Source organism: Vigna unguiculata, chromosome 1 (assembly GCF_037176805.1).
Source record: "Vigna unguiculata cultivar grain cowpea cultivar isolate G323 ecotype 2 chromosome 1, ASM3717680v1, whole genome shotgun sequence".
Lineage (NCBI taxonomy): Eukaryota > Viridiplantae > Streptophyta > Magnoliopsida > Fabales > Fabaceae > Vigna > Vigna unguiculata.
The window spans coordinates 14,493,463-14,520,897 of record NC_140792.1 but is presented as its reverse complement, the minus strand read 5'-3'; the positions used below and the strand labels follow the sequence as shown (position 1 = coordinate 14,520,897).

The 27,435-nt window shown below is 33.4% G+C and overlaps 1 long non-coding RNA gene across 3 annotated transcripts in view; it reads right to left on the bottom strand.

The window, feature by feature from the left end:
* Positions 1 to 457: 457 nt before the first annotated feature.
* LOC146888734 (uncharacterized) overlaps positions 458 to 27,435 on the bottom strand; it is a 31,688-nt gene continuing 4,710 nt past the window's right edge. Inside the window, exon 4 of one of the 3 annotated variants that reach the window (XR_014993272.1) lies at positions 458 to 20,849. This is a non-coding gene — a long non-coding RNA (uncharacterized LOC146888734). Of the gene's footprint in view, position 27,435 lies in introns of all 3 variants that reach the window. The other 2 variants (XR_014993273.1, XR_014993274.1) reach the window with 2 other exon arrangements.

Sequence of the window (27,435 nt, the reverse complement as noted above, 5' to 3'; positions counted from 1 at the left end):
TGCTCAATTAATTATTTTTATAGATTTACAAATTAATCAATGTAAAGTCTCAATTAATTTGTTGGCGTTCTCACTTTTAACCAAAGTACAGTCTCAATCAAAAGTAAGAACTTTTAGATTATCCACAGTAAATTCAACCAAAGTACAGTCTCAATCAAATTTTACTATGCCTAATCATGTCTATTCTTTTATCTTCTCACCAAATAAAAAGCTTAACTAATCAAAGTAAAGTCTCAATTAATTGTAGTTAGAGTAAATACCTTTAACCAAAGTAAAGTCTCAATTATTGGTAAAAACTCATTTAATCATATGAAAGTTTCTAAATAAAATCAAAGTAAAGTCTCAATTAAATTTAAAAACCCTTGAACTCATATGATCAACATGCATATAGATTTAAAATCATTACTTTTTACGTGATTCAAAGATAAAAGACATAGATGAATTAAAACCTCAACAATAATAAAAAGAACAAAGAAATTAATTCATTCTAACCTCAGAATCCATAATGAAATTACAATGGAATCAACCCAAGAAGTTTAGCACTCCATGAAATACAAAATAGAAATAAAAGAAGAATAGAGAGAAAGGAAACGAAATTAGGCCCCCTTGAGGGTTCCTAAACTCCGAAGTCCCGAGCTTGTTTTTTTACTTCTCCCTTGGTAGTTATTATCTTTTAATATTTTATGATATAATTAAATAAGATAATTATTTAAAAATATCAAATAAAATATCTAAGATATATTTTTCCCAAATTATCTTCTATCATAAAGATAAAGAAAATCGCAAGGTCCAATTTTTTGTTGCTCTCTTCTTGGCTTAACCAAACTTCTTCACTTTTTCAAGCTTCTCTTGCCGTCTTCATGGAATGCTTGGCTTGGATTTTTGTGATTTCCTATTCTTGGATTTATCTTTAAGGTGTCATGAAGCTTTGAGCAATTTATTTTCACACCTCCATGAGCTCAACTTAGCTGTAGCTGCACTAACACACCTCAAAATATCCAAAGAAAATTTATACAACTAAAAAGCTATTTTTAACATGCTTTTGTACCTCATGCTCAATAAACCCAATTATAGGAAATTCCAATTAAATCAATCTTTAAACACACAAATTCAATTAAATACCCATAATTAAACACTGAATGAGGGCAAAAATACGCACTCATCAGCCGGCTACTTCTGGCCGACTATAGAAGCAGACTGCCAGGACTATGTCAAAAAGTGCAAACCATGCCAAAAACATGGCAACCTCATCCACTAGAAGCAAGAACAACTTCATCACATACTATCCCCATGGCCATTCGTTAATTGGGGAATGGATATCCTCGGCCCCTTCTCACCTGGCAAAGGGCAAGTGAAATTTCTAATTGTAGTCGTCGACTACTTCACCAAATGGATAGAAGCCAAGCCACTAACCACCATCACGGCCTAGCAAGTTCAGCAGTTTTTTTGGAAAGACATCATATGCAGATATGGTGTTCCACATACCATCATCACGGACAATGGCCGATAGTTTATAGACAAAGAGCTAGCCAAGTTTTACACTAGCCTGGGCATCAAACACATCACGAGTTCTGTAGTACACCCATAAACTAATGGACAAGCAGAGGTAGCCAACAAGGTTATCCTAGTGGAATTACGCAAGAGATTAGATAGCGCCAAAGGCCGATGGCCCGAAGAGTTAGTAGAAGTGCTATGGGCGTACATGTGCACCCCTCAATCATCAACAAACGAATCCCCATTTAGCCTAGTTTACGGTGCAGACGCCATGATACCGGTTGAAATTGGCGAACCTTTCCTGCGTCGAGAACTATACAACCCAGCCCACAACCACCAAAACATGGCCACTCATCTCGACCTCCTACCCGAACTCAGAGAAAAAGCCCAGATACGTAATTTAGCTGCCAAATGAAGATATGCCAGAAAGTATAACACAAACCTATGTGCACGATCATTCGCAATCGGGGACTTAGTATGGAGAATGGCCAGCAGTGCAAGAAAGAAGGATGGCAAATTCTCCGCCAATTGGGACGGCCCATACTGCATACGTGAAGACGCAGGAGGAGGAGCTTATCGCCTTGAACATTTATCTGGGGAAGAGATACCCAACAGTTGGAATGTGTCCCATCTCAAGTTTTATTTTAGTTAAATGTAGACCGCATTAAGCCGAATACTTGTAACCCTAGGTGTACTCTTTTTCCTCACCTTGTCTTTTTTCCCTAAGAAGGGTTTTGGCTAGGGAGGTTTTAACGAGGCATCTCATATTCAATAAATAAAACGAAGGGTTCTCAACTATACAACTTTCCAATGTTTTTACTCTCATAGTTGCTTCAGTTCCCCACCCTTACCACAAGTAAGCGATCTGGGTCAAACACCCTTAACTTGTGTTACGTTCGCTTAAGTTCCCCACCCTTACCACAAGTAAGCGGCCTGGGTCGAACACCCTTAACTTGTGTTACGTTTGCTCAAGTTCCCCACCCTTACCACAAGTAAGCGGCCCGGGTCGAACACCCTTAACTTGTGTTACGTTTGCTCAAGTTCCCCACCCTTACCACAAGTAAGCGGCCTGGGTCGAACACCCTTAACTTGTGTTACGTTCGCTTAAGTTCCCCACCCTTACCACAAGTAAGCGGCCTAGGTCGAACACCTTTAACTTGTGTTATGTTCGCTTAAGTTCCCCACCCTTACCACAAGTAAACGGCCTGGGTCGAACACCCTTAACTTGTGTTACGTTCGCTTAAGTTCCCAACCCTTATCACAAGTAAGCGGCCTGGGTCGAACACCCATAACATACAATCGAACGTGCCATACATACACCACAAATCATCAAAACCCATCATACACAATAACATACAGAACATTAATCGCATTAAACATAAGTGCAAAAATGTACCAATATAACGTAATGTACCAACTATTACAGACATAGGCTCAAATAATATTTTCAAATCAATAAAAACTGAGATCCTATTCTGCTGCATCAGGGGCCACCTCCCCGGCATCACCCGCTTCCTTCCCCTCTTCAGCCCTCTTCTCCTCCGCCTTTTCATCTGTACCGTTTTCATCTTCCTTGACGATCTTTCCGTCAATAACGTCCTTATTCACATCAAACTTTGAGTCCGTCATGTCAACCTCTTGATGGAAAAAGGCCGATTGACGTAATCCTTTCTCAAAACCGTTGATGTGCTCTTGTATGATGCAATTCTTCAGATCATCAAGCTCACCTATAGCACCGTCATACTTCTCCTTCAGTTCATCACAGTCTTCCTCCAACTTCCCTATCCTTTTGTTCAATTTTCCCTCTGAGTCCAAACAGCAAACCCACCACGTTACCAACCTTTTTCTCTCCTCCTCCCAACCCTCATTTTCCTTCTTCAACGCAGCCTTCTCTTCCTCAAGCTTGTCGACTTTCCCCTACAACTCTTCCATCCTTTCCCGACCTCCCTCCTTCACCTCCCGCCGATATAAAGACCCTACGCGACGGCTTAATATCAAAGCTTTGCTCCCAAACTCCACCATTATAATGGTCTCTAGGAGGTTGATCGTGATATCCTTCCTCACAGATATTTCCGGCAACTCAATTAAGCCAGACTCTGGTCCCTTGACCCCACTAGCCGACCTACCCCACTAGCCGACCCCGCCCCAAGTAAGGCCGCCCTCACTTTCTTCACATCCTTCCCCTTACCGGGGCGAGGTGGCAACTCGGCTTTCCTCTTCGTTCCGCCAGGTACGTGTACTTCCACCACAGACTCTTGCAAGTTGGGAACGTAAGTCCTCCCAACTGCCTTAGCCTTAGCGGCCATCTCCTTCCTTAACGACTGGAAGAGCGCCAAATTCTTCTTTCCTGATTGCGCCATGTGCCCTACAATAACATATTAAACCCCGTTTAATACAACTTAGAATCATTAACACAATTTAAGTAATAAACAAATACCTCCAATATCTATAATCAGATGCACCGAATTATAAACTCTAACTAGGCCCTTAGTGGGCAACTTATCAACAAACTTCATCAAGATCTCCGCCACCACCTTATCCCCCGCCGACAACTCATCAATCTCTATATCCTTGTACCGAGAAGGGGTACCCGTCCAGCTAAATAGGAATTTTGTACTCCCATTTGCGTTCAAGAAATAAGGCTTGCCTTCTTCCTTCACCACAACTTTGAAGTATCCGTCCTTAAAGTGCTTGAAAGACTGGGAAAATGCGTCTAGTCTGCTGATGCTAGGACGACTTATCAGAGACAGCAAAATAGTCGGCTGACGGGGTCTAGTATCATAGAAGTACAGGAAAGCGTAAGGTGAAGGCTCCAAGTATAGAGATTGGATGCAAATACGTAGGTGCCACGTTCAGCATGCGCAACACACCCATAGTAAAATCATCTAATGGTAGCCGCACATGTAGTTGACAAAAGTGACACATGTACATGTAGAAGAACTTCTCCGTAGCCCCCTCCTGTTCGTGACACACACGGTCAATAACGCTAAACCTCTCCAGGGAAACGATATCTCCGCTTACACCCTTTGAGATGACAAGCGTACAATTCAGCCAAGAGCTCAACAAGCGAGACCACCGAAATAAAGATGATTGATTACGTACATCGGCAGCCACCCACCCGTAACCGCCTTTGGCCGACCAGTTACTCTCGGCCAGCTCCTCAGGGGGATATTCTCGGACCTCCCTCACCGTCTCCATAGGGATCCCACTTATCATACCTCCAGAACTGATACTCTCTTCATCAACTTGCCTACCTCTACTCCTCCCCAACTCCACACTCTCACTACTACAAGTAGACAACGACATGCTATCGCTACTAGACATACCTTTTCTCGTGTTTATGGAAAGATGTCGGCTAGAATTGGGAACTAGTTAGACAACAAAACGCACACAAGATCTCTGAATACGAAACTTTCGCAAATGAACCAAGTAAATCCTTGCTTGCTTTGAAATCCATATTTATAGACCAGAATCCCAAACGGCAAAAACCCCTTCCCGCCAAAACAACAACTCATACCAATCGATACCATCATTACAAGAGACATGACCCTTAAAAACGACGACGCCAAAACCCCCTGATTTGACCCCTGACACCCATTCACCTACCGTCAGCCTTTTATCCCTTTTAGCCTTAACATTGTTCATCACACTTTAAGGCTGGGGGACTGGTATACCACACCCAGCCAATTCCGTCAGCACACCAACACATATCATCCTTGACCAATAACTTATATCGGCCAAGGCTGGGGGACTGGTGTACCACACTGAGCCAAACTCGACCAAATAAGTAAACGATACACATATGCCAAAGCAGTCAAGTAGTCAGCCTGAACCGATAACCTAAACGTCTAGAGGAACAACCTGCACAAGGTAACACAATGCTAAGGAAAGTAGTCGACCTAGACCGACTACTCCAATATACATAATAAAATTAAAACCCCCTAGTGTTCAATAGGTTTTAAGGGCCTCGGCTAGGGCCCAGGCCCACTTGCAGCCCAAACTAAAGCCCAAGCCAGGGCCCAGCCCATGGCATAACCAAACATGATTAATACTCTATAAATACACGTGGACCCCAGTAATTAAAGGTACACATTCATTACTCCATTAATCACTGATTTGACCTTTTGAGAGCTTTGACTTACTTGAGCTTCAGAGTCCCTTCTACAGGTAACCCCTCCTGGGTCCAAGCCGACATGTACCAATCGGGAAGAGGCCAACTAAGGAGATAGCGGACTACATGGGTAAGGTGACGCTTGTGCCTAACTTATCTTGTTTGTTCTCTGCAGGAACAAAAACTAAAGTAGAGCCCATTAGTTGATTAAACCAAAACACAAATTGGTAAGCCAATTTTACAATGAATTGGACCATATTTAAACAAACTAATAACTTTAAAAAATAAAAATAAAAATAAATGCAGCAAAGTGGTGCATTAGTCCGTCTCCATTTGAGCTATGATGTGATTCATATCATACCCTCCCTTCTTCGAGAAGATTCATCCCAAATCTTAAGGATTTATTTTTCTACTAGTTGTAATATAAGTTTACTATGATATTGTGAAGGACTTTATTTTTCTACAACTTGAAACTAATACTCTTCCTCTAGGATCAAATTCAACTTGAACATATTCATATTTGTTCCTTTCCAGTGCTTGCAATTCGTGCAACACCTCTCTTTCCAACACTACCCCACCTTGATATGTAACAATAAATAATTTCATGCGTTGTGTTTGACGAATTTGGTTCTCATCAGCGGACCAAATACATCATAAAGCATTGTGAACAAGCTTCATTTTCAAACATGGAAGTCGGTGTGTTCATTCAGTTGCGTATCCTTTTATTCCTGTAAAATGACATCACAAACTGTAGAAGAAAAAACATTAACAAATAAAGTTTCCATCATCTTTTTCTCTACTTCCTTTTCTTTTTCTTCATTTTCCCTTCCTTCCGCAGTTTCTGTCGCTTCTTTTTCTATTCTTTCTTTTTCTATTTTCTCCTTCAGCCTATGTTGATCCTTACTAACTTGTCTTGGTTTAATAAATTTTAACTTCATTTTTTGTCCCTCGTGCCTCAAATAAAGGGAAAAGTCCATGGGAGCTATATCACATAATACTTCTTTCACACATTTCCCTGTACTGAATTTGATCCATGCTTGATTCGAATGAAGGCTTTTTGGTAACTCGAGTTTCTCCATCAATCTTTGGCTCCTAACATTGTTCTCGCTTCCGTAATTGAATGCAACTAAACATGGGTTGCCTTCGATTAAACACCTTCTATAATAAACTTCCATTGCTATTCAAAATTTAATGAGCTAGGCTCTGAATACCAAATGATGTAAATCCAGAGGGGTGGATTCGTTTTATGGATCTATCTAGGTTGGAATGCTAATAAGCAAGAACTTTGAGAAATTATTTAAAACGAGAAAATGGAAATAGATAAGAAGATGTAGTGGAAATTGATAGACGTCACACTTCCAAAAATGGAACATAACCCTAAGAGTTTAAACACACAAAGGTAGAAGAGATAAAACTCTATATAAAATTTTTTATAACATTAACTTATAAATATTTTTTAATAAAATATGTAATTTTCATTTATACATATTAATATTTTTTCTACAACAAATCAAACTTATACATTGATAATTTTTAATCACATTTAAAATAAAGAACAATTTGGTAATCTTGTTTTTTCTTGATTTATAATTTTTAATCTATCACATCCATCAAATCACTCACAAACTTCAACAAAAATTACATTAAATCAACTCACTTTCACCTTTAATCCCCTTAAAGTCAACAAGACAAGCTTCACACTCTAATCCACTCTAATCCACTCGAATTCATCATCTCCCTCTCCCTCTCCCTTCAATCAACGTTGAGGGAGAGAGGGGAAGGAAGAGGGAAATTTTTCTATTTTTCAATCATCTCCGTTATGCAATGGCTTGAGGGTGATATCAAGATTACAATTATGTACGCAATTTATTTTTCAACTTAATTATGAAAATTATGTAAAAATATGGCCCTGGAAATTATTTTTACAAAAATAATTAATACTGAAAAATTTGAAAATTGTTATAAAATAAGGTCTAAAAAGTAATTATTAATTATAAATTTTTTTATTACATTATTTGATAAATTATAATTTTTTTATTACATTATTTTATAAATATTTTTTTAATAAAATATTTTATTTTCATTTATACATATTAATACTTTTTCTACAACAAAGCAAACTTATATAATGATAATTTTTAATTATATTTAAAATAAAGGACAATTTGGTAATCTTATTTTTCCTTGATTTAAATCTAATTTTTAATCTATCACATCCATCAAATCACTCACAAACTTCACTCTAAATTCACCCTCTTTCACCTTTAATCCACTTAAAGTGCACAATACAAACTTCACTCTGTAATCCATTTGAATTCATCATCTCCCTCTCTCCCCAGTCAACCTTGATGGAGAGAGAGGGGAAGGAAGATGAAAATTGCTCTATTTTTGAATCATCTCTCATACGCAATGGTATGAGAGAGATATATAGATTACAATTATATCGACAATTTATTTTTCAGGTTAATTATGAAAATGATATAAAAAAATGGCTTTTGAAATTATTTTTACAAAAATAATTAATAACGATATTTGAAAATTGTTATAAAATAAGGTTTAAAAAGAAATTATTAATTATAAATTTTTTTATTACATTATTTTACAAATAACTTTTTAATAAAATATGTTATTTTCATTTATACATTTAATATTTTTTCTACAACAAATCAAACTTATATAATGATAATTTTTAATCATATTTAAAATAAAGGACAATTTGGTAATCTTGTTTTTTCTTAATTTAAATATAATTTTTAATCTACCACATCCATCAAATCACTCACAAACTTCAACAAACAATACTTTAAATTCACTCACTTTCACCTTTAATCCCCGCTTAAAGTGAACAAGACAAACTTCACACTCTAATCTACTTGAATTCATTCTCTCCCTCTCCCTTTCCCTCTCCCTCCAATCAACGTTGAGCGAAAGAGGGGAAGAAAGAGGGAAATTGCTCTAGTTTTCAATCATCTCTGTTATGCAATGGTTTTAGCGTGATATCAAGATTACAATTATGTCCGCAATTTATTTTTTAGCTTAATTATGAAAATAATTTAAAAATATGGCCTTTGAAATTATTTTTACAAAAATAATTAATAACGAAAATTTGAAAATTGTTATAAAATAAGAATAAAAAAGTAATTATTAATTATAAATTTTTTTATTACATTATTTTATGAATATTTTTTTATTAAAATATGTTATTTTCATTTATACATTTTAATATTTTTTTGCTATGAAAATCAAACTTATATAATGATAATTTTAATTTTTTTTAAAATAAAGTACAATTTGGTAATCATGTGTTTCCCTCATTTAAATATAATTTTTAATCTATCACATCCATCAAATCACTCAACTTTAACAAACTGTATTCTAAATCCACCATCTTACACCTTTAATCTACTTAAGGTGAACAACACAAACTTCAAAGTCTAATCCACTTGAATTGATCATCTCCCTCTCCCTCCAATCAACCTTGAGGGGGAGAAAGAGGGAAGGAAGAGGGAAATTCTTCTACTTTTACATCATCTATGTTATGTCATGGTTTGAGGGTGATATCAAGATTACAATTATGTCCGCAATTTATTTTTCAGCTTAATTATGAAAATGATGTAAAAATACGGGTTTTAAAATTATTTTTACAAAAATAAATAATGACGAAAATTTTAAAATTGTTCTAAAATAAGGTTTAAAAATTAATTATAAATTATAAATTTTTTTATTACATTATTTTCTACATATTTTTTTAAAAAATATTTTATTTCCATTTTATAAATTTTAATATTTTTTTCTACGAAAATCAAACTTATATAATGATAATTTTTTATTTTTTTAAAAATAAAGTACAATTTGGTAATCTTGTTTTTCCCTCATTTAAATATAATTTTTAGTCTATCACATCCATCAAATCACTCACAAACTTTAACAAACTTTACTCTAAATACATATATTTTCACCTTTAATCCACTTAAAGTGAACCACACAAACTTCACACGATAATTCACTTGATGTCATCCTCTCCCTCCAATCAACCTTGAGGGAGAGAGAGGGGAAGCAAGAGGGAAATTCTTCTATTTTTCAATCATCTTTGTTCTGTCTTGGTTTGACGGTGATATCAAGATTACAATTATGTCAGCAATTTATTTTTCGGCTTAATTATGAAAATGATGTAAAAACATGACTTTTCAAATTATTTTTATAAAAATTAAAAAAAAATTTCAAAATTGTTCTAAAATAAGGTTTAAAAAGTAATTATTAATTATAAAATTTTTTATTACATTATTTTATAAATACTTTTCTAATAAAATATTTTATTTTCATTCATACATATTAATATTTTTTTTCTACAACAAATCAGACTTATACACTGATAATTTTTAATCATTTTTAAGATAAAGGAAAATTTGGTAATCTTTTTTTTCCTTGATTTAAATATAATTTTTAATTTATCACATCCATCAAATCGCTCACAAGTTTTAACAAAACTTTACTCTAAATCCACCCTCTTACACCGTTAATCTACTTAAAGTGAATAACACAAACATCAACCTCTAATCCACTTGAATTGATCATCTCCCTCTCCCTCCAATCAACCTTGAGGGAGAAAGAGGGAAAGGAAGAGGGAAATTCTTCTCTTTTTAAATCATCTATGTTATTTCATGGTTTGATGGTGATATCAAGATTACAATTATGTCCGTAATTTATTTTTCAGCTTAATTATGAAAATGAGGTAAAAATATGACTTTTAAAATTATTTTTACAAAAATAAATAATGACAAAAACTTCAAAATTGTTCTAAAATAAGGTTTAAAATGTTAATTATAAATTATTTTATTACATTATTTTCTAAATATTTTTTTAAAAAAATATTTTGTTTCCATTGATACATTTTAATATTTTTTTCTACGAAAATCAAACTTATATAATGATAATTTTTTTTTTAAATAAAGGACAATTTGGTAATCTTGTTTTTCTCTCATTTAAATATAATTTTTAATTTATCACATCCATCAAATCACTCACAAAATTTAACAAACTTTACTCTAAATCCTTCCACTTTGACCTTTAATCCACTTAAAGTGAACCACACAAACTTCACACGATAATTGACTTGATGTCATCCTCTCCCTCCAATCAACCTTAAGGGAGAGAGGGGAAGCAAGAGGAAAATTTCTCTATTTTTCAATCATCTATGTTATGTCTTGGTTTGAGGGTGATATCAAGATTACAATTATGTCCGCAATTTATTTTTCAGCTTAATTATGAAAATGATGTAAAAATACAACTTTTAAAATTATTTTTACAAAATTAAATAATGACAAAAATTTCAAAATTATCCTAAAATAAGGTTTAAACAGTAATTATTAATTATAAAATTTTTTATTACATAATTTTCTAAATATTTTTTTAATAAAATATTTTATTTCCATTTATACATTTTAATATTTTTTTCTACGAAAATCAAACTTATATAATGATAAATTTTATTTTTTTTAAATAAAGTACAATTTGGTAATCTTGTTTTTTCCTCATTTAAATATAATTTTTAATCTATCACATCCATCAAATCACTCAGTAACTTTAACAAACTTTACTCTAAATCAATCCACTTTCACCTTTAATCCACTTAAAGTGAACAACACAAACTTCACACTCTACTCCACAGGAATTCATCATCTCCCTCTCCCTCCAATCAACCTTGACGGAGAGAGAGGAAGGAAGAGGGATATGCTTCTATTTTTAAATCATTTCTATCATGTCTTGGTTTGAGGGTGATATCAAGATTACAATTATGTCCGCAATTTATTTTCAGCTTAATTATGAAAATGAGGTAAAAATATGACTTTTAAAATTATTTTTACAAAAATAAATAATGACAAAAATTTCAAAATTGTTCTAAAATAAGGTTTAAAATGTAATTATTAATTATAAATTATTTTATTACATTATTTTCTAAATATTTTTTTAAAAAAATATTTTGTTTCCATTGATACATTTTAATATTTTTTTCTACGAAAATCAAACTTATATAATGATAATTTTTTTTTTAAATAAAGGACAATTTGGTAATCTTGTTTTTCTCTCATTTTAATATAATTTTTAATCTATCACATCCATCAAATCACTCACAAACTTTAACAAACTTTACTCCAAATCCACCCACTTTCACCTTTAATTCACTCAAAGTGAACAACACAAATTTCACACTTTAATCCACTTGATGTCATCCTCTCCCTCTCTCTATAATCAACCTTGAGGGAGAGAAGGGGAGCAAGAGGGAAATTCTTCTATTTTTAAATCATCTTTGTTATGTCTTTGTTTGAGGGTGATATAGAGATTATAATTATGTCCGTAATTTATTTTTCTGCTTAATTATGAAAATGATGTAAAAATATGACTTTTCAAATTTTTGTTACAAAAATAATTAATAACAAAAATTTGAAAATTATTATAAAATAAGGTTTAAAAGTAAATTTGAATTATAATTTTTTTATTACATTTTGTTTTAAATATTTTTTCATTAAAATATGTTACTTTCATTTATACATTTTCATATTTTTTCTATGACAAATCAAATTATATAATGATAATTTTTAGTTATTTTTAAAATAAAGTACAATTTGATAATCTTGTTTTTTTATGATTTAAATATAATTTTTAATCTATTATAACCATGAAATCACTCAAAAACTTCAACAAACTTTACTGTAAATCCACTCACTTTAACCCTTTAATTCCCTTAAAGTGAACAAGACAAGCTTCACACTCTAATTCACTTTAATTCATCCTATCCCTCTCCCTCCAATCAACTATGAGGGAGAGAGAGGTGAACGAAGAGGGAAATTCCTCTATTTTTTTCAATCATGTATGTTTTTAGGGTGATATCAAGATTCCAATTATGTTTGCAATTTATTTTTTAGCAGAATTATGAAAATGATGTAAAAATAACAAAAATTTGAAAATTGTTATAAAATAAGATTTAAAAAGTAATTTTTAATTATAAATTTTTTTGTTACATTATCTTTTAAATATTTTTTTATTAAAATATGTTACTTTCATTTATACATTTTCATATTTTCTCTACAACAAATCAAACTTATACAATGATAACTTTTAATCATTTTTAAAATAAAGGAGAATTTGGTAATCTTGATTTTCCTTGATTTAAATATAATTTTTAATCTATCACATCCATCAAATCACTCACAAACTTTATCAAACTTTACTCTAAATCCACCCTCTTTCACCTTTAATCCACGAACAACACAAAATTCACACTCTAATAAACTTGAATTGATCATAATAAACTTGAATTGATCATCTCCCTCTCCCTCCAATCAACCTTGAGGGAGAGAGGGGGAGGAAGAGGGAAATTCTTCTATTATTAAATCATCTCTGTTATGTGTTGGTTTGAGCGTGATATTAAAATTACAATGATGTCCGCAATTTATTTTTCAACTTAATTATGAAATTGATATAAAAATATGACTTTTCAAATTATTTTTACAAAAATAATTAATAACGAAAATTTGAAAATTGATCTAAAATAAGGTTTAAAAAGTAATTATTAATTATAATTTTTTTTATTAAATTATCTTTTAAATATTTTTTTATTAAGATATGTTACTTTCATTTATACATTTTCATATTTTTTCTACGATAAATCAAACTTATATAATGATAATTTTTGATTTGGTAATCTTGTTTTTTTTATGATTTAAATATAATTTTTAATCTATCACATCATTAAAATCACTCACAAACTTCAACAAACTTTACTCTAAATTCACTCACTTTCACCCTTAATCACCTTAAAGTGAACAAGACAAACTTCACACTCTAATCCACTTAAATTCTTCCTATCCCTCTCCCTGATCAAGGATTGACCCCAACCAAGGGTGGAAGCACACGCTTAAGAAGACTAAGCATGTTTAGAAAGGAAGTTCACTAATCCTTCATCTCTTTCATTTATGTTTGTTATTTTTGATTCCCTAAGTTTACTTAGTTGAATCAACTTTAGTTGACTTGTTGACCTTTTATTAAGGTTTTACTTGTTGACTATAGTTGACTTGACTTAAGCTAACATGCTAATCTATGTTTATTTGCTTTGTAGGTTAATTAGGAGTAAGAAATCAATGCTAGGTGGCGTATGGTGATTGGGGAGCATAAATGATGTGGAGGAGAGAGTAAAGCAAATACATAAAGCATAAAGAAACAGACATAAAGCAAATGTACATATGTACCTTTGGTCTCCTTTGTTTTTAGCACACTATGGCCACATTTTGGAGACATATGAGACACATTCTTTGTCTCCTTTTCTGCTAAAACGAAATTAGCCTTGCACACACCATAGTTAGCTCTTTTGTCTCTCATTTTTGTAACCTTATTTGACCTAGTTTCTAGAAGCTAGGGTTAGGTTTTTGTAGAGACATCCTTAGGTATCTTTTATTTGCTTAGAGGCCCCTAAACTCTTCTATATAAGGGGTGCTCCTAGACATGTAAAAGGGTTGAACATTTTGAGTAAAAACACTCTTGTGTCTCAACCATTTGTGAGAGTTTCCTCCCTTGGGAGTGAATACTTTTAAGCCTTATCTTGCATAGCAAGTGGCGGCACACATTCACTCATCTTCAAGGTTGCCATGGCTTCTAGCCTAACCTTGTAGTGGCGTGCTTCTCGCATTTTTACCATTTCTTTCCTTTCCGTTTTATGTTTTCTTCTTCCTTTAATTGTTCTTGGTTTCTATGGTTTATGTGCTTTCCATTTCCTTTTTGTTTTGAATCAATCTATCATCTTCTTCTCTTGAGCTTTGTGAAAGGAACCTTCACATTTAGATAGCTTGCTATCTTAATGTCCAGTGGGGATTTCACTTAGCTTTCTTAATCAACTTACACCATATTCAATAATCTTAAAAAGGAACAAGATAATCCTTCATCATTTGGTATCAGAGCCTAGGTTATCTTGAATATGATGTTTTTCATGTGCTAACCTTGTCTTGTTGTAGCTATCTTGGTGTGGTTCAAATCCACTTCCATGAAACACAAAAACAGTGTTGGCAGAAAACGTGACGATTTTAAAACATTAAACTGCACCAGCTCAGCGATCCAAAAATTACGTTTTTGGTGTCAAAAGAAAGCTCTTTGAGTCTAGTTTCTAGAAAAAAAAAAGAACCAACGCATTTGGAGTTCTATGGAGAAAGTTACGATCAAATTAGTGAGCAAAGGTCAGATCTGCCAAGAATACGTGAATCAGCGTTTTCAGGTTTTGTTGTGGCAGTTTGGCTACGAGTTTTGCACCTCTTTAAGCTCTTAAATGTGGTTGGATAACATGTCTTTGGATGTTTAGTCTTTGAGCCTCAAATCCATGAGTTTAAATGCATGATAGCTACATGTTTGTGTCTTTTTGTATGTCATGTTGAGTTTTTAAATGTGCCTAACTTTTGCTTGAGTCATATGTCATATGTTAACTTGAAATTTTCTTATTCTTGTTTTTCCAAGTATTTGAATCTTGCTTTCACTTTATGTCTTGCTTGATATATGCTCCATGAAAATGATTTTGGCCTAAAACTTAAGGAACTAAGTGTCCAAGCCACCTAAAACTCTTTCTCACCATTTTATGAAACTAGTTGTGAAAGAAGAAAGTTTTACACCAATTTTTGCCTAAAAACCGAGATCAACCTTGCTCCTTGGTGAACTAAAAGTGTGTTTTTCACTTGGTGTTATGCTACTAGTTTTCATACTTGAGAATTGGGTGATATTGGCTAATTTGTTCCATACTTTAACTTGGTTATGATCTTTCTTGGTGTATGTATGGTTTAAGACTTGAAGATGCTTATCAAGTACTTTCCATAGAGTCTTTAAAATGTGCTTTTCTTGTTTTAGTCTTGTTAAAAGTTTTGTCTCAAACTTTTCTTCTTTAGAGTTTAGCTTTCCTTGTTTTTGTGCTTTTCTTGCTTGTCACTAGGTGTTCTTTCTTTTATCTTACTAGTTTTCTTTTCTTGAAACTCTTGGGGTGTTGTGGCCGAATCACTTGTCTTGCATTTGAAAGGTTTTGAACAAGTTTTTAAAAGTGTTTGCTTCACTCCTTTGGTGGATTTTGAGTGCTAGCCTTGCCTTGTTACTTTGGGGGTGTGATCTAAACACTTGGATTGCATTTTGGGTTGGAATTGGTCTAGTTTTTCATGTTGTCTAACCCCTAATTCATTTATTTTGTCTTGGCTATGAGTGTTTTGTTGTAGGAATCATGGCAAGTTTATCAAATGCATCTACTCCAAACAAAAACAATACATTGATGAGATTGCTTCGGGATTTGGAGTTGTCTAGGAAGGAGTCTTTTGAACAATTGAGAAAAGAAAAGGAGCATAGTGACCTAAGAATCTAAGAGCACATTCAAAGAGGGCATTCTAGGCGCAACCCATCAGAAGAGAATCAAACTCCAAAGATTCCTAAGTTCAAAGGAGAAAATGACCCAAACATCTACATTAAGTGGAAACAAATAGTGGACCAAATTTTTACCATTCATGTAGTTAGTGATCAAAAGCAAGTAGATTTGGTAGTCTTAGAGTTTGAGGATTATGCCATGACTTAGTGGCATCAATTATGTATGGACAATATTAACCAAGAGTCACTCGCGACTTCTTGGAGGGACCTTAAAAATTTGATGCGCGCTAGATTTGTTCCTTCCTACTATAGGAGGGAGACTCTTTTAAAGCTCCAAATGCTTCAACAAGGGTCCATGTGTGTGGATGAATATTACAAGTTAATGGAGTCCATGCTTTTAAAAGTAGGACTCCAATTTGAAAGTGAAGAGAAAAAGGTAGCTAGATTTGTGAGTGGGTTAAGGAGGGACATACAAGATTTAGTAGAGTTATATGAGTACTCCTCTCTTGACAAAGTTTTACATTTGGCCATCAAAGTTGAAACTCAATTGCAAAAGAAAAAAGAGGCCAAGAGGAGTGGTTCATACAATGACTACTATTCTAGTACTTGGAAAGATAAAGAAAGAAAACATGATAAATCACCACTCAAGAGTTCCAAAGACCCACCTCCTAGGACTAATTCGTATAGGCCTTCTAATGAAACTCCTAATTCTTCTCAAGGTACAAGGACAAGTTCTATAAAATGTTTTAAGTGTTTGGGATATGGGCACATAGCTTCAAATTGTCCTACCAAAAGAACCATGGCCTTAAACCTTAAAAGAGAAGTAAAGAATGAACATTCTTCTCCCCCTTCCCCCAAAAGTACTTCTTCCCACACTTCTTCTTCAAGTGAAAGGATTAAACCCCTTGAAGGTGGATTGTTAATGATAAGGCACCAACTAAGACAAGTTTCCAAGGAACTTGACCCTTCTCAAAGACAAAACATTTTTCATTCAAGGTGCCATATCAATGACAAACTATGTCCCCTCCTCATAGATAATGAAAGTTGTGTAAATGTGGCTAGCACAAGGGTTGTGGACAAGCTTGGTTTCAAAACTATCCCTCATGCCAAGCCCTACAAGCTATCATGGCTTAAGGAAGAAGACATTAAAGTAACTCAACAAGTCCTCATTAACTTTTCAATTGGAAATTTTAAAGATGAGGTGTTATGTGATGTTGTGCCTATGGAAGCAACTCATATTTTGCTAGGTAAGCCATGGCAATTTGATAGAAAAGTCTTTTATTATGGCCATGCTAACACATATGCTTTCTCCTTCTAAGGCAAGAAGTTCACATTCCTACCTCTCTCACCCAATCAAGCAAATGAGGACCAAATTAAAGTGAAAGATAAGAGAAAAGATGAAAAAGAAAAAGAGCAAGTTACCTCCAAAGTGTTACTTGACTCCAAAAAAAGATTTCCAAAGCAAGATGGACATCACCATTCTTCATTCTCTTCCAAGGCTCAAAAAGAAGACCCAATGCCCAAGCATGAGAGGAAGAATGGTCTAGAAAAGAGGGATGGCATAACCAAAGCTAGGGGTAATACCCTTAGAAAAGATGGAACAAGAGCTCATAAAAGGGAGGTGCAAATCCTCCCCCAAATCAAGTCAAGCTCCATCTACCAAGCCTTAAAGAATTTGTGGTCAAATTCTCTCTAAGGAGGGGAGGATGATGAAGGATTGACCCCAACCAAAGATGGAGGCACACGCTTAAGAAGACTAAGCATGTTTAGAAAGGAAGTTCACTGATCCTTCATCCCTTTCATTTATGTTTGTTATTTTTTATTCCCTAAGTTGACTTAGTTGAATCAACTTTAGTTGACTTGTTGACCTTTTATTAGGTTTTACTTGTTGACTATAGTTGACTTGACTTAAGCCAACATGCTAATCTATGTTTATTTGCTTTGTAGTTTAATTAGGAGTAAGAAATCAATGCTAGGTGGCGCATGGTGATTGGGGAGCATAAATGATGTGGAGGAGAGAGTAAAGCAAAGGCATAAAGCATAAAGAAAAAGACATAAAGCAAGTGTACATATGTACCTTTGGTCTCCTTTGTTTTTAGCACACTATGGCCACATTTTGGAGACATATGAGACACATTCTTTGTCTCCTTTTGTGCTAGAACGAAATTAGCCTTGCACACACCATAGTTAGCTCTTTTGTCTCTCATTTTTGTAACCTTATTTGACCTAGTTTCTAGAAGCTAGGGTTAGGTTTTTGTAGAGACATCCTTAGGTATCTTTTATTTGCTTAGAGGCCCCTAAACTCTTCTATATAAGGGGTGCTCCTAGACATGTAAAAGGGTTGAACATTTTGAGTAAAAACACTCTTGTGTCTCAACCATTTGTGAGAGTTTCCTCCCTTGGGAGTGAATACTTTTAAGCCTTATCTTGCATAGCAAGTGGCGGCACACATCCACTCATCTTCAAGGTTGCCATGGCTTCTAGACTAGCCTTGTAGTAGCGTGCTTCTCGCATTTTTACCATTTCTTTCCTTTCCATTTTATGTTTTCTTCTTCCTTTAATTGTTCTTGGTTTCTACGGTTTATGTGTTTTCCATTTCCTTTTTGTTTTGAATCAATCCATCATCTTCTTCTCTTGAGCTTTGTGAAAGGAACCTTCACATCTAGATAGCTTGCTATCTTAATGTTCAGTGGGGAGACAGAGGGGAAGGAAGAGGGAAATTCCTCTATTTTTCAATCATGTCTGTTATGCAATGGTTCAGGGGTGATATCAAGATTACAATAATATCTTTAATTAATTTTTTAGAATGATTATGAAAACAATGTAAAAAAAATGAAAATTTGAAAATTGTTATAAAATAAGGTTTAAAGAGTAATTTTTAATTATAAAATTTTTTTTACATTATCTTTTAAATATTTTTTTATTAAAATATGTTACTTTCATTTATATATTTTCATATTTTTTCTACGATAAATCAAACTTATATAATGATAATTTTTAATTATTTTTAAAATAAAGTACAATTTGTTAATCGTGTTTTTCTTTGATTTCAATATAATTTTTAATCTATCACATCCATCAAATCACTCACAAACATTAACAAACTTTACTCTAAATCAACCCACTTTCACCTTTAATCCACTTAAAGTGAACAATACAAACTTCATACTATACTCCACTTGAATTCATCATCTCTCTCCCACCAATCAACCATGATGGAGAGAGAGGGGAAGGAATAGGGATATTCGTCTGTTTTTAAATCATCTCTATCATGTCTTTGTTTGAGGGTGATATCAAGATTACAATTATGTCTGCAATTTATTTTTCAGCTTAATTATGAAAATGATGTAAAGTTATGGCTTTTCAAAATATTTTTACAAAAATAATTAATAACGAAAATTTGAAAATTGTTATGAAATAAGGTTTAAAAAGTAATTTTTAATTATAAAATTTTTTATTAAATTATCTTTTAAATATTTTTTTATTAAAATATGTTACTTTAATTTATACATTTTCATATTTTTTCCTATGATAAATCAAACTTATATAATGATAATTTTTAATTATTTTTAAAATAAAGTACACTTTGGTAATCTTGTTTTTTTATGATTTAAATATAATTTTTAATCTATCACATCCATCAAATCATTCACAAACCTCAACAAACTTTACTCTAAATTCACTCACTTGCACTCTTAATCTCCTTAAAGTGAACAAGACAAGTTTTACACTCTAATCCACTTAAATTCATCATATCCCTCTCTCTCCAATCAACAATGAGGGAGAGAGAGGGGAAGGAATAGGGAAATTCCTCTATTTTTCAATCATGTGTGTTATGTTTTGGTTTGAGGGTGATATCAAGATTATAATTATGTCCGTAATTTATTTTTCAGCTTAATTATGAAAATGATGTAAAGTTATGACTTTTCAAAATATTTTTACAAAAATAATTAATAACGAAAATTTGAAAATTGTTATGAAATAAGGTTTAAAAAGTAATTTTTAATTATAAATTTTTTTATTAAATTATCTTTTAAATATTTGTTTATTAAAATATGTTACTTTCATTTATACATTTTCATATTTTTTTCTACGATAAATCAAGGTTATATAATGATAATATTTAATTATTTTTAAAATAAAGTACAATTTCGTAATCTTGTTTTTTTATGATTTAAATATAAAATTTTTAATATTTCACATCCATCAAATCACTCACACACTTCAACCACTTTACTCTAAATACACTCACTTTCACCTTTAATCCCCTTAAAGTGAACAAGACAAGCTTCACATTCTAATCCACTTAAATTCATCCTATCCCTCTCCCTCCAATCAACGATGAGGGAGACAGGGGAAGGAAGATGGAAATTACTCTATTTTTCAATCATGTTTGTTATGCAATGGTTCGGGGGTGAGATCCAGTTTACAATAATGTCCGCAATTTATTTTTCAGCATAATTATGAAAACGATGTAAAAATAACGAAAATTTTAAAATTGTTATAAAATAAGGTTTAAAAAGTAATTTTTAATTATAAAATTTTTTGTTACATTATCTTTTAAATATTTTTTTATTAAAATATGTTACTTTCATTTATACATTTTCATATTTTTTTCTACGATAAATAAAACTTATATAATGATAATTTTTAATTATTTTTAAAATAAAGTAGAATTTGGTAATCTTGTTTTTGTTTGATTTAAATATAATTTTTAATTTATCACATCCATCAAATCACTCACAAACTTTAATAAACTTTACTCTTAATCCACCCACTTTCACCTTTAATCCATATAAAGTGAACAACACAAACGTCACATTGTAATCCACTTGATGTCATTCTCTCTCTCCATCCGATCAACCTTGAGGGAGAGAAAGGGTAAGGAAAAAAAAAAGAGAGAAAATTATAAAATTATCTAGAATATATATAATTCTATTAAAATGAAAAATCCATTTTTTAAATATTATTGACATTTCAACTTTTAACTTTGATTTCAAAAATTGTATTTGATATTAATCGAAAGCAAATAAAAAGAATATAGAAAAAATCGAATATCAAATTCGAAAAGAATTGGAAAAGGATCCGTTTTTGACATGAAATGGATATCTCCATACCCTATATCTATCTTTTTTTTTTAATGAAATATTGTATTGAAATAATCGAATTTGGCAAAATCTATACCTAAAAAAGGTTCACGTAAAAATGTACGTATTGGTTCGCGTAATCTTCTATTTTTAAATCATCTCTGTTATGTCTTGATTTGAGTGTGATATCAAGATTACAATTATGTCCGCAATTTATTTTTCAGCTTAATTATCAAAATGATGTAAAAATATGACTTTTTAAATTATTTTTACAAAAATAATTAATGAGGAAAATTTGAAAATTGTTATAAAATAAGATTTAAAAAGTAATTTTTAAATATAATTTTTTTTATTACATTATCTTTTAAATGTTCTTTTATTAAAATATGTTACCTTCATTTATTGATGAAGGCATGACCACCTCCTTAGAAGCTCCCTCAAGAAGGATCACTAGAAGCATGTCTAGAGGGGAGTCTTCTATTCCATCACCTTTATCTTTGTTTTGCATTACTTTAGTTTGAATTCCCTAAGTTGGTTTCTAATTGATTTATTTTGGTTGACTTGTTGACTTTGATCCAAAGTTGACCTTTGACCAAGATTAGATTAATTTAAACCAACATGCTAATCCTTGTTTGTCTTGTTTTGTAGGTAATTAAGAGAAAGTAGAGCATGGCTAGGTGGCACTTGGTGATTGGAGCACTTGGATGAAGTGGAAGAGAGAGGAAAGCAAAAAGCATAAAGCAAAAGTAGACATGTACCTTGTCTCCTTTTGCCTTTGTGGTTTATGCCTTAGAAGTTCACTTGGTCCCCTTCCTCTTTTGGCCTAGAATCCTCATGGGAATGCCTCCACCAATCATCTTCCTTCACTTGGCCAAGACTCACTCTCACATTAGGTTTAGGGTTTGCTAGTTAATCATTTTTCATGTTTTTGTATTTGCTAAAGGACCCCTATGAACTCCTATTTAAAGGGTGCTCCTTGTCTTGTAAAAGGGTTGATCATTTTGTTTCTAAACTATTGTGTTTCAACCTTTAAATTTTCGTGAGCTCTCCTTCCTAGAAGTGAACTCACCTTTGCCTTATCTTGCTTGCAAGTGGCGGCACCATCACTCATCTCTAGGGCTTGGTTGGCTTAGATCCCCCCCTATGAGTGGCGTGCTTCTTCCATGCTTCATCTTCTATGCTTTCCATTTTTAATGTTTCTTCTTTCATTTTGGTTCTTTAAGTGTTGTTAATGTTGTGTGAGTTTAAGCTTGAATCCAACTCTCTTCTTCCTTTCATGAGCTTGAGAAATGAACCTTCACATCTAGATAGCTTGCTATCTTAATGTCCAGTGGGAATTTTCAAAAAGCTTTCTTAAATAACTTCACCATATTCATAACTCTAAAAGGAAACAAGATAATCCTTCATCATTTGGTATCTAGAGCTTTGGTTGTCCTTGAATATGGTGTTTTCATGTTCTAACCTTGTCTTGTGTAGCTATCTTTGAATGGTCCACAAACAAAAACAGTGCTGGCAGCAACGTGTGCGTTTTTGAAAAGAAAACTGCAGCTAGCTCAGTGGTCCAAAAATAACGTTCTTTATATCAAAAGAAAGCTCTGTGAGTCTAGTTTCCAACAAAAAAAGAATTAACGCATTTGGAGTTCTGTGGAGAGAGTTATGATCAAATGAGTGAGCAAAGGTCAGAGCTGCCGAGAATACGAAAAACAACGTTTTCAGGTTATGTTGTGGCAATTTTGGCTTCGGTTTTGTGACTCTTTTGCTCCTAAATGTGGTTGGATAACATGTCTTTTGATGCTTACTCTTTGAGCCTCAAATCCATGAGTTTAAATGCATGATAGCTACATGTTTGTGTCTTTGTGTATGTCATGTTGAGTCTTTAAATGTGTCTAACTTTTGCTTGAGTCTCTTGTCATATGCTTCTTTGAGTTTTCTTGTTTTTGTTTCTAAGTTTTTGAACTATTGCTTGAGATCTATGCCTTGTGTTGTTGTATGCTCCTTGAAATTGATTTTGACCTAATTTTAAGGAACTAAGTGTTCAAGACACCCTAAAACATCATTCTCATCATTTTAAGTACCTAGTTTTGAAAAGAAAAAGTGTTTTCAAGACCAAAAACAGTTTGGCCGAGAGCTTTTACAATGCTTGGTGAATCCATTTGGCCATTTTTACTAGGTGTTATGCTACCAAAATTTATACTTGGATTTTGGGTGATATTGGCAAATTAGTTCCATGCTTTGACTTGGTTATGATCTTTCATGGTGTATGCATAATTTGAGGTATAATCTTGGCTTGTTCAAATGCTTTCCATAGAGTCCTTAAAAGTGCTTTTCATTGTTTTAGTCTTGTTCAAGTTTTGTCTTTAAAAACAAGTTTCCTTAGAAGTTAAACTTTCTTGTTTTTTTTAGCTTTGCTTGCTTGTCTTTAGGTAATCCTTGTTTTGTCTTAGTAGTTTTCTTTTCCTTGTCTTCCTAGAGTGTTGTGGCCGAGCCACTTGTTTGAGCTTTGAAAAGGTTTTCATCTCTTTAAAGGTGTTTTCACTTGTTTGGAAGGTTTTTGAGTGCTAGCCTTGCTCGTGTGCTTTGGGAGTGTGATCAAAAACACTTGGGTGCTTGAGAAGACCACACTTGGTCTTGGGTTTGGAATTTTTTGTTAGCTAACCTCTTCCTTGTCTCGGTTTTTGGTGAGTATTTGGTGTAGGAACATGAATATGGATCCAATCTTGGAGGTAGAAGAAGAGGAGGAGTCGATCTCACCTTATTCCCCTCCCATAGTGACTCCTATGGCCCAAGAAAGTGAACAAATGACCCTTGCCAACATCTTACGTGAGATGGAAGTGAGTAGGAGAGAAACTTTTGACCAATTGAGGGCGGATAGGAGGCAAAGTGAGATCTTCCTACAAGAGCACATCCAAAGACTTGAGCTTAGGGAAGATGAGAGGAGAAGGAGGAGGTCCTCTTCCGAGGACTCTAGCCATGGTGGAAGAAGAAGAAGACACGGCTATGATGGTGGTGGAAGGCGCAATCAACTCCCACAAAGACAACCTCCACCAATCAAGATTCCAAAGTTCAAGGGGGAGAATGATCCAAACCTCTACATAGAGTGGGAGCAAAAAGTGGACCAAATCTTCAATATTCATTTAGTTAGTGATCAAGAACAAGTAGATTTAGTAGTTTTAGAATTTGAAGATTATGCCATGACATGGTGGCATCAATTGTGTATGGACAATATTAACCAAGAGCCACCCGCGGCCTCTTGGATGGACATTAAAACTTTGATGCGCGCTTGATTTGTTCCTTCCTACTATAGGAGGGAGACTCTTTTGAAGCTCCAAAGGCTTCAACAAGGGTCTATGTGTGTGAATGAATATTTTAAAATGATGGAGTCCATGCTTCTCAAAGTAGGACTCCAATTTGAAAGTGAAGAAGAAAAGGTAGCTAGATTTGTGAGTGGTCTTAGAAGAGAAGTTCAAGATGTAGTTGAGTTATATGAGTATTCCACTCTTGACAAAATTTTACACTTGGCCTTAAAAGTTGAAAGTCAATTGAAAAAGAAACAAGAGGCCAAGAGGAATACTTCATACAATGAATACTACTCTAGAACTTGGAAAGGAAAAGAAAGAAAGGATGAGAAACCACCTTCCAAAGACCACCCACCTAGGACTAATTCGTCTAGAACCTCCCATGAAAGTGCAAACTCTTCTCAAAGTTCAAGAACTAGTTCAATAAAATGTTTTAAGTGTTTGGGCTATGGTCACATTGCTTCAAATTGCCCAACAAAGAGGAACATGATCTTGAACCCTAAAGGAGAGGTTGAAAGTGAACATTCTTCTCCCCCCTCCCCTAAAAGTTCTTCCTCCCACACTTCTTCACAATCTTCAAGTGAGGATGAAATCAAACCTAATGAAGGAGATTTGTTGGTGGTTAGGCGCATGCTAGGCCAAGTGCCTAAAGAATTTGAAAACCAAAGAGAAAATATTTTTCACTCAAGGTGCCAAATCAACAACAAAACTTGCTCCCTCATAATTGATAGTGGAAGTTGTGTTAATGTGGCTAGCACAAGGGTTGTGGACAAGCTTGGCTTGAAAACCACCCCTCATGCCAAGCCCTATAAGCTTTCTTGGCTTAGTGAGGAATGTGAGATTAAAGTGGACAAACAAGTCCTTATTAACTTCTCCATTGAAAACTACAAAGATGAGGTATTGTGTGACTTAGTGCCCATGGAAGCAACCCACATTTTATTAGGAAGGCCATGGCGATTTGATAGGAAAGCTTTTCATGATGGTCATGCCAACAAATTTACATTTAGCTTCCAAGGCAAAAAAATCACATTACTACCTCTTTCACCAAGAGAAGTCAATGAGGACCAATTGCAAATGATAAAGAAAAGAAAAGAAGAAAAGGCGCAAAAGAAGGCGCAAGGGCATGGCAATGAGTCCAAGAAGAGCATGATCACCCTCAAAGGGGTGAAGAAGGGTTTAAGAATTCGTGGTCGAATTCTCTCCAAGAAGGGGAGGATGATGAAGGCATGACCACCTCCTTAGAAGCTCCCTCAAGAAGGATCACTAGAAGCATGTCTAGATGGGAGTCTTCTATTCCATCACCTTTATCTTTGTTTTGCATTACTTTAGTTTGAATTCCCTAAGTTGGTTTCTAATTGATTTATTTTGGTTGACTTGTTGACTTTGATCCAAAGTTGACCTTTGACCAAGATTAGATTAACTTAAACCAACATGCTAATCCTTGTTTGTCTTGTTTTGTAGGTAATTAAGAGAAAGTAGAGCATGGCTAGGTGGCACTTGGTGATTGGAGTACTTGGATGAAGTGGAAGAGAGAGGAAAGCAAAAAGCATAAAGCAAAAGCAAAAGTAGACATGTACCTTGTCTCATTTTGCCTTTGTGGTTTATGCCTTAGAAGTTCACTTGGTCCCCTTCCTCTTTTGGCCTAGAATCCTCATGGGAATGCCTCCACCAATCATCTTCCTTCACTTAGCCAAGACTCACTCTCACATTAGGTTTAGGGTTTGCTAGTTAATCATTTTTCATGTTTTTGTATTTGCTAAAGGACCCCTATGAACTCCTATTTAAAGGGTGCTCCTTGTCTTGTAAAAGGGTTGATCATTTTGTTTCTAAACTATTGTGTTTCAACCTTTAAATTTTCGTGAGCTCTCCTTCCTAGAAGTGAACTCACCTTTGCCTTATCTTGCTTGCAAGTGGCGGCACCATCACTCATCTCTAGGGCTTGGTTGGCTTAGATCCCCCCCTATGAGTGGCGTGCTTCTTCCATGCTTCATCTTCTATGCTTTCCATTTTTAATGTTTCTTCTTTCATTTTGGTTCTTTAAGTGTTGTTAATGTTGTGTGAGTTTAAGCTTGAATCCAACTCTCTTCTTCCTTTCATGAGCTTGAGAAATGAACCTTCACATCTAGATAGCTTGCTATCTTAATGTCCAGTGGGAATTTTCAAAAAGCTTTCTTAAATAACTTCACCATATTCATAACTCTAAAAGGAAACAAGATAATCCTTCATCATTTATACATTTTCATATTTGTTATACCATAAATCAAACTTATATAATGATAATTTTTAATTATTTTTAAAATAAAGAACAATTTGGTAATCTTGTTTTTCTTTGATTTCAATATAATTTTTAATCTATCACATCCATCAAATCCCTCACAAACATTAACAAACTTTACTCTAAATCAACCCACTTTCACCTTTAATCCACTTAAAGTGAACAACACAAACTTCACACTCTACTCCCCTTGAATTCGTCATCTCCTTCTCTCCCTCCAATCAACCTTGACAGAGAGAGAGGGGGGAAGGAAGCGGGAAATTCTTCTATTTTTAAATCATGTCTGTTATGTCTTGGTTTGATGGTGATATCAAGATTATAATTATGTCCGCAATTTAGTTTTTATCTTAATTTTGAAAATGACGTAAAAATATGACTTTTCAAATTATTTTGACAAAAATAATTGATAACCAAAATTTAAAAATTGTTATAAAATAAGGTTTAAAAAGTAATTTTTAATTATAAAATTTTTGATTACATTATCTTTTAAATATTTTTTTATTAAAGTATGTTACTTTCATTTATACATTTTCATATTTTTTCTACGATAAATCAAACTTATATAATGATAATTTTTAATTATTTTTAAAATAAAATACAATTTGGTAATCTTGTTTTTCTTTGATTTAAATATAATTTTTAATCTATCACATCCATCAAATCACTCACAAATTTTAACAAACTTTACTCTTAATCTACCCACTTTCACCTTTAATCCACTTAAAGTGAACAACACAAAGTTCACATTGTAATCCACTTGATGTCATCCTCTCCCTCTCCATCCGATCAACC